This window comes from Cnephaeus nilssonii (genome assembly GCF_951640355.1).
Source record: "Cnephaeus nilssonii genome assembly, chromosome: 17".
NCBI classification, from domain to species: domain Eukaryota; kingdom Metazoa; phylum Chordata; class Mammalia; order Chiroptera; family Vespertilionidae; genus Cnephaeus; species Cnephaeus nilssonii.
Genome location: NC_137088.1, coordinates 52,657,869 through 52,664,563, shown reverse-complemented (window position 1 = coordinate 52,664,563; position 6,695 = coordinate 52,657,869).

Sequence of the window (6,695 nt, the reverse complement as noted above, 5' to 3'; positions counted from 1 at the left end):
TACCCTTATCTACGCAATGTCACTTGTTTTAAAAAGCTGATCACTGTCCAAATGTGGATCTTACAACCAACGTATGTGTCAGGTTTTGCATGTTGCAGCACAGCTCACTCCCAGACGGTGAAGGGGAAGGAAGGCCTCAGGCCCAGGGCACTGGGAGTAGACCGCACCTGCCGGCCCCGGGACAGCCTCTTCACCCTTCCAGGCCACAAGCCTGGGATTCTTCCCGTTTTAACTTGCTGGGATGTTGATGTCCGATACCTGTGTGCGGGTAAACAAAGAGATGCCGAAGCCGCCCTCACGTGCTGAGACGATTTGCAGTTCCTCTGTTGATTCAGAGTTAGGGTTAAAGGTAGGGAGAAAGTCCACGTTCCTTCAGTACTAAACACAGCTTTGGGTGGACCCTAAACCAATCAGATTTTTATTTTACTGTATGTAACAGAACCCTCCCTCCACACACACACACACACACACACACACACACACACACACGAAATTACTGGTCCAAACAGTGGGCGGGCCCACGGGCGTGCTGGGCTTCAGCGTAGTTGGCTCAGAATGCTGGGATGAAGCCACGGTAACTGTCTTCTTCCACCGCTGGGCTCCACTCTCCTCTCTCAGGGCTGCATTCTCTTCTGTCATAGACAGGACCCTCCTGCTGGCCAGAGAAGATGCTCAGCAGCAGCTCTCAGCTTACATGCTTCCAGCCTGACCACCCAGAAGAATAAGGCACCTTTCCTGGTGTTTCAGCCAGAGCTCCAGGCTTCTTGCTATCCCAGCGCAGATCACGCGCTTATTCCCGAAACAATCACAGTGACCCGGGAAGGGCATCGCCGCCGCTGCTCAAGTATGGGTTCCGTGCCAACCCCGGGGAAACAGTGATCATGTCAGGTCCACCAAACTGCATGAACTTGAGAATGGGATTGTATCACAAAGGAAAATCAAGGGGCCATTTCCAAAAGTTAGGGGCAAGAACTTTAAGCAGATAATTTTTTTTAAATGGCCACTGCTGACCTCTATCTACAGACAGGGCCAATCTCCACCTCCTGCTCAGCCTGAAAGCAGAGACAGAAAGTTGGCCTTCTATCCCTTGGAGAAGACTTTTCATCACGAGAAATCCTGACACTTTCTCTCTCCAATCTCTGTCAGAAGTTAGACGCTGTGGCAAGAGATTCGCTTAGCTTTGAGATGGAAAACTTAATGTGCCGTGAACTTCTGGCCATTGGCCTAAGAAGTAAACACTCTCTTCGGGCCTTTTAGAAATCCTCTCTCCCACGTTCTGCCCATGGTTTGTAACGTCGGAATTGCCTTCATGGTTGCATCACCACGGCCTTTGCAAACAAAGTGTAAACCTGCAGGTCACCTTGGGTTAGCCAGTGAATTGTACGCTCACCTGATTGGCTGAGCTGCTGGAGCAGGAACCTTGCTCTGCCTTGCACTGCCAAGCGTGCATAAGGAAAAGCGTGGGCACACGAAGTGACGCTGACTAAATCTGACAAAGGAGGAAAGCACGCTGGAGATAGATGGCTCAGGGATGAATTTTTTCTGCATTTGCTGAATACCGTTTGTCTTCTGGGAAGCAATGCCAACAGAGCTGTGGCTTCTGGATTCTGCAAATATCATCGCTGTGCATGCCAGGAGATCACCTTGCTGAAACCCAGAAAGACAAACTGAGGAGGAGCATAGACTCTTTGCCATGTTCCCTTCCAGGCCAGATCACCAGGCCCAGGGTTTTGGCTTTTGTTTGCTTGCTTGCTTTGTTTTCAGTTAGTGGGGGTGTGGTTATGGGTTGTTTTGTTCTTAGTGATTTTTCATAGATTAATTCAATTCAAACTGAGGAAAGGCAACTTGCTGTGATGCAGGCACATTTATCACCTTCAAGAAATTGACAGTTTTGATTTGATAATTTTATTTTGCCTTGGAGTTAAGAGACCAAAGACAGTAATTATTACTTTACAGGTGCCACGTATGAAGCAAAAACCTGGGGCTTTTTCCACGGCGAGGACATTGCCCCTCCCGCTCTGGTGGCTCTTCCTTTTTCAGCTTTCAGATCTTGGCTTCTACCTCTGTGACTTCCTAAAAGTTTCACATAAGCAAAAGTAGACAAAGTTACCATACAACCAAGCAATTCCATTTTTAAGCATGTGCCAAGAGAAATGAAAACACATGTCCATGCAAAACCTTTTACATGCAAGTTCATAGCAACATTATTCATAAGAGCCCAAACTGGAAACCATCCAAAGATTTGTCAACTGGTAAATGGATGCACAAAATGTGGTAGAGCCATATAATGGAATATTATTCAGCCATAAAAAGGAAAGAAGTACATTTAGATGCTGTCATAGGAAGTTAGATACGCATGGCCAGAGCAGGAACGATGGGCCAGGTGCAGAGGGTCACCAGGGCCGAGATCCCTGGGTGCCTAGCAACGGGCAACACCCACAAGCCCTTGCACCACCACTCCCCTAAGTATTAACCCCTGGAGATGGCATGTAGGCCTCAGCTGTGTTTCAGCTCCAGACCCAGAGAAGCAGCAAAACCAGGGGGAGGGATGCCATGGCTGACATCAGGAGCAGTTGCAATAACAAATGACCCCTCCCCTGGAGCCAACCAATCAGTGGAGACCACGACCCTGAGGGGCACACCTGGAAAGCTGATGAATATTCTTTTGAGATTCTCCCCTGAGACCTCAGATAAAAACCCTCAGGACAGAGGAGCAAGTACTGCTTGCTCTCTATGGAACACACCTTACTTAGCCTTTCCCCCATCCATCCTCCTCCCTCTCCTCCTCCCTCTCTCTCTTCCCCTTTCCACTTCTCCATCGCCCTCCTTCACTTCCCCCTAAGCTCCAAGGGCCCTTCTTTTGCTGTAACTTATTTCCTGAGCCCGTTTCTTCTAGGGCTCACTTCTTCTACCTCTGTGACTTCCTAAATAAACTTTCTCTTATAGTTCGAGCCTTGACTAAATTCTTCTCTCAGCCCAAACTCAAGAACTGAGGTCACTGAACCAAGGTTAACACCTGGTGCCGCTTTTTCCACTGCTAACACTACAACATGAATGAACAAAAAAACACATTCTGCTAATGAAAAAAGCCAACACCAAAGCTCACATGTATATGAAATGTCCAGGAAAAGCAAATCTATGGAGACAAAAAGTAGATGAGCGATTGCATATGGCTGGAGGTAGAAACAAACTAACTGTAAATGGAAATGGGAGATCTTATTGGAGTGAGGAGAATGTTCTAAAATTGGATTTCAGTGGTGGTTATTCAACTCAGTAAATTTAATAACAATCACTAAATTGTATAATAATAATAATAATGCCAGGTCTTTCTCAGCCCGAGATTAAATAAAAGGCCCTTGGCACCTACTTTACAAGCCTCATCACACTTCAAAGGACTTGGATTTGGTCTCAGACACACATGGATTCTAGCCTCAGCTGTGCCATTTACTAGCACAGTCTTAGGCAAGTCACCTGCTCTCCGTAAGTTCTTAAGTCTTCAGGGAACAAGTCTATTTGTACTTAGTTATTTGTCATGGTCCAAAATGTTGTCTATGTTTGTCTTCTTCCTGTGTAACTGCACCATGCCTTCGGGACTAGTCCTTCATCTCTCCTGCCCAGCGAGAACACAGGTCTGTGTGGAGTGCAGCGTGATGGGTGAGCACTCCAGCCAGGGTGCTCAGATTTGCCTCTCCTCCCCAGCGGTGTGACCATGGGCAAGTTACTTAACCACACTGTTTCCTCAATGGAACATAATTTTTTGTGTGTGAGAGACTAAGGTTCTTGTGAAAATTAAATGAGATGATACACATGTGTGCCAGTACATACACAGCATTTAGAACAGTGTCTCCCCCACATCTCCCCTATAGTAGGTGTCAGCTACCATGTGTAAACCCCACATCTAGACAGATACAAATAACATACATCTGTTTGGCTTTTCACTTCCCAGAAGTGCGTGTCCTGTCTGGCCATGCATCAGCACCAACCAGCACTGGCGCCTCTGCAAGAGCAGGTAGATGCTCACCTTGACCTCTGGACAGCCTGGCTGACTAAATTTCTCCTACAGGTCCTTTCATCGCCGCCTCAGGTTCGCATCAAAGTGGGTTTTCTTTCAGAACCAACCCAACAAACTCTTCTGTACTAGCATTAGTTCTATTAACGTATTCATTAATTCACTGGGTCCTTCATTTAGTATACACTTGAGCCTGGAACAGCATGGACCTGCACGGATCACTTCTATGTGGGATTTTTTTCAATAAACACTATAATGTATTTTCTCTCCCTAATGGTTTTCTTAATACCACCTTCTTCCCTATCTATAGCTTACTTTATTGTAAGAATCCTACCTAATAAAAGAGTAATATGCAAATTGACCACACCTTCACCATGCCCACCAGCCAATCAGGGTGAGTATGCAAATTAACCCAACCAAGATGGCGGTTAATTTGCATACACAGGTGCCCTGAGCAGACCCCTTGCGACGGATCGCAGGGAGCTGGGTGTCCGCTCCGACACCAGGCTGAAAGCCTCCACAAGAGGCTTTCGGCCTGGTGCACGAGCAGACCCCTCCAATTGATCGCAGGGAAGTGGGTGTCTGCTCCGGCCCCAAGCCGAAAGCCACCAGCGGAGGCTTTCGGGCTGGAGCCGGAGCAGACCTCCTGTAATCGATCACAGGGAGCTGGGGGTTGCTTCAGCCTGGTGCATGAGTGGACCCCCTGCGATTGATCGTAGGGAACTGGGTGTCCACTCCGGCACCAGCGGACCTCCTGCGATCAATCGCAGGGAACTGGGTGTCTGCTCCAGCATCAGGCTTTCGGCCTGGTGCCGGAGCAGACCTCCTGCAATCGATCACAGGGAGATGGGGGTTGCTTCGGCCTGGTGCAGGAGCAGACCCCCTGCGATTGATCATCTGGGCAGGGAGCTGAGGGTCTGCTTTCGGCCTGGCAGGAGCTGACCCCCTGAGATTGATCGCAGGGAGCTGGGAGTCCGCTCCTGCCCAATTGGCTGTGCAGGCCTGGGCAGGGGCTGAGCCAGTGATCAGAGGGAGCTGGGGTCCCCTGCCCAATGGGCAGTGTCTGCGATCACAGGGAGCTGGAGGAGCCTGCCCAGGCCTAAAACTTCGGCCAGAGGCTTTAGGCCTGGGCAGGGCCCAGCCCTCGATGGGTGTGAACTATAGAGGAAACACCTTTTCTGACTGCACATTGGCTAAGCTTCCTGGGGTATGCCACTGGTAATATTCTTAGTAACTTGGGTAATAAGAATCCAAAAAGGTGATCTAGGGTTTTTCCACCACACTTCTGGAGAAAAAAATCAAGGTCCGCTGCTGGAGGGCTAAGAAATGTCATATCCTGCCCTAGCCGGTTTGACTCAGTGGATAATGCCTCGGCCTGCCGACAGCAGGGTCTGGGTTCGATTCTGATCAAGGGCATGTACCTAGGTTGCAGGCTCCTCCCTGGCCAGGGCCCAGATCAGGGCTCATTCAGGAGGCAACCAATCAAAGTGTTCCTCTCACTTTGATGTTTCTCTCTGTCTTTCCCTTTCTCTTCCACATTCTCTAAAAGTCAATGGAAACATATCCTCAGGTGAGGATAAAAATAAATAAAGAAATGCATATCCTATGAAAGACACATCTTGAAAATGCCTAAAGAAAGTTGTCATTTTTTCTTGGTGAAGGGACTGGAGTCCGTGTTGATGAAAACACCTTGGTGGTTGCGGTGACTGGCAGTGGCTGCAGCAGTGGGGTGATGGGGCTGGTGCCTTCCCCTGATTTGCCCGGTTGCCTCCCACAAAGGGAGGCCAGACTGCAGCTTAGGCCCATGCCCCATGGGGCGTGGGCCTAAACCGTCAGTAGGACATCCCCTGAGGGCTCCCAGTATGTGAGAGGGGGCAGGTTGGGCTGAGGGACCCCTGACCCCCAGTGCACGAATTTCGTGCACTGGGCCCCTAGTACAGTATATAATAGACTAGAGGCCCGGTGCACGAAATTCGTGCACTGGGGAGGGTGTCCCTCAGCCCAGCTTGCACCCTCTCTAATATGGGACCCCTCGGGGGATGTCCAACTGCAGGTTTAGGCCAGATCCCTGTGGAATCGGGCCTAAACCTGCAGTTGGACATCCCTCTCACACGGATCGCCCCAGGCACCCCCAGGGAGCGGCCACGCCCCCATGCCACGCCCCCTGGGGTGCCGATCGCCCCAGGCACCCCCGGGGAGCGGCGGCACGGGCGCGGCCACGCCCCCCCGGGGTGCCGATCTCCCCAGGCAACCCCGGGGAGCAATGGCAGGGGTGTGGCCACGCCGCCCGGGGTGCCGATCGCCCCAGGCACGCCCGGGGAGCGGCCACGCCCCCTTGCCATGCCCCCAGGGGGTGCCGATCACCCCAGGCAACCCCGGGGAGCAATGGCAGGGGCGTGGCCACGCCCCCCCGGGCTGCCTATCGCCCCAGGCACCCCTGGGGAGCGGCCACGCCCCTATGCCACGCCCCCCCGGGGGTGCCCATCGCCCCAGGGACCCCTGGGGAGCGGCCACGCCCCCATGCCACGCCCCCCAGGGTGCCGATTGCCCCAGGCACCCCCGGGGAGCGGCAGCATGGGCGCGGCCACGCCCTCCGGGGTGCCGATCACCCCAGGCACCCCCAGGGAGCGGGCACGGGCGCGGCCACGCCCCCCCCCAGGGTGCCGATGGCCCCAGGCACCCCTGG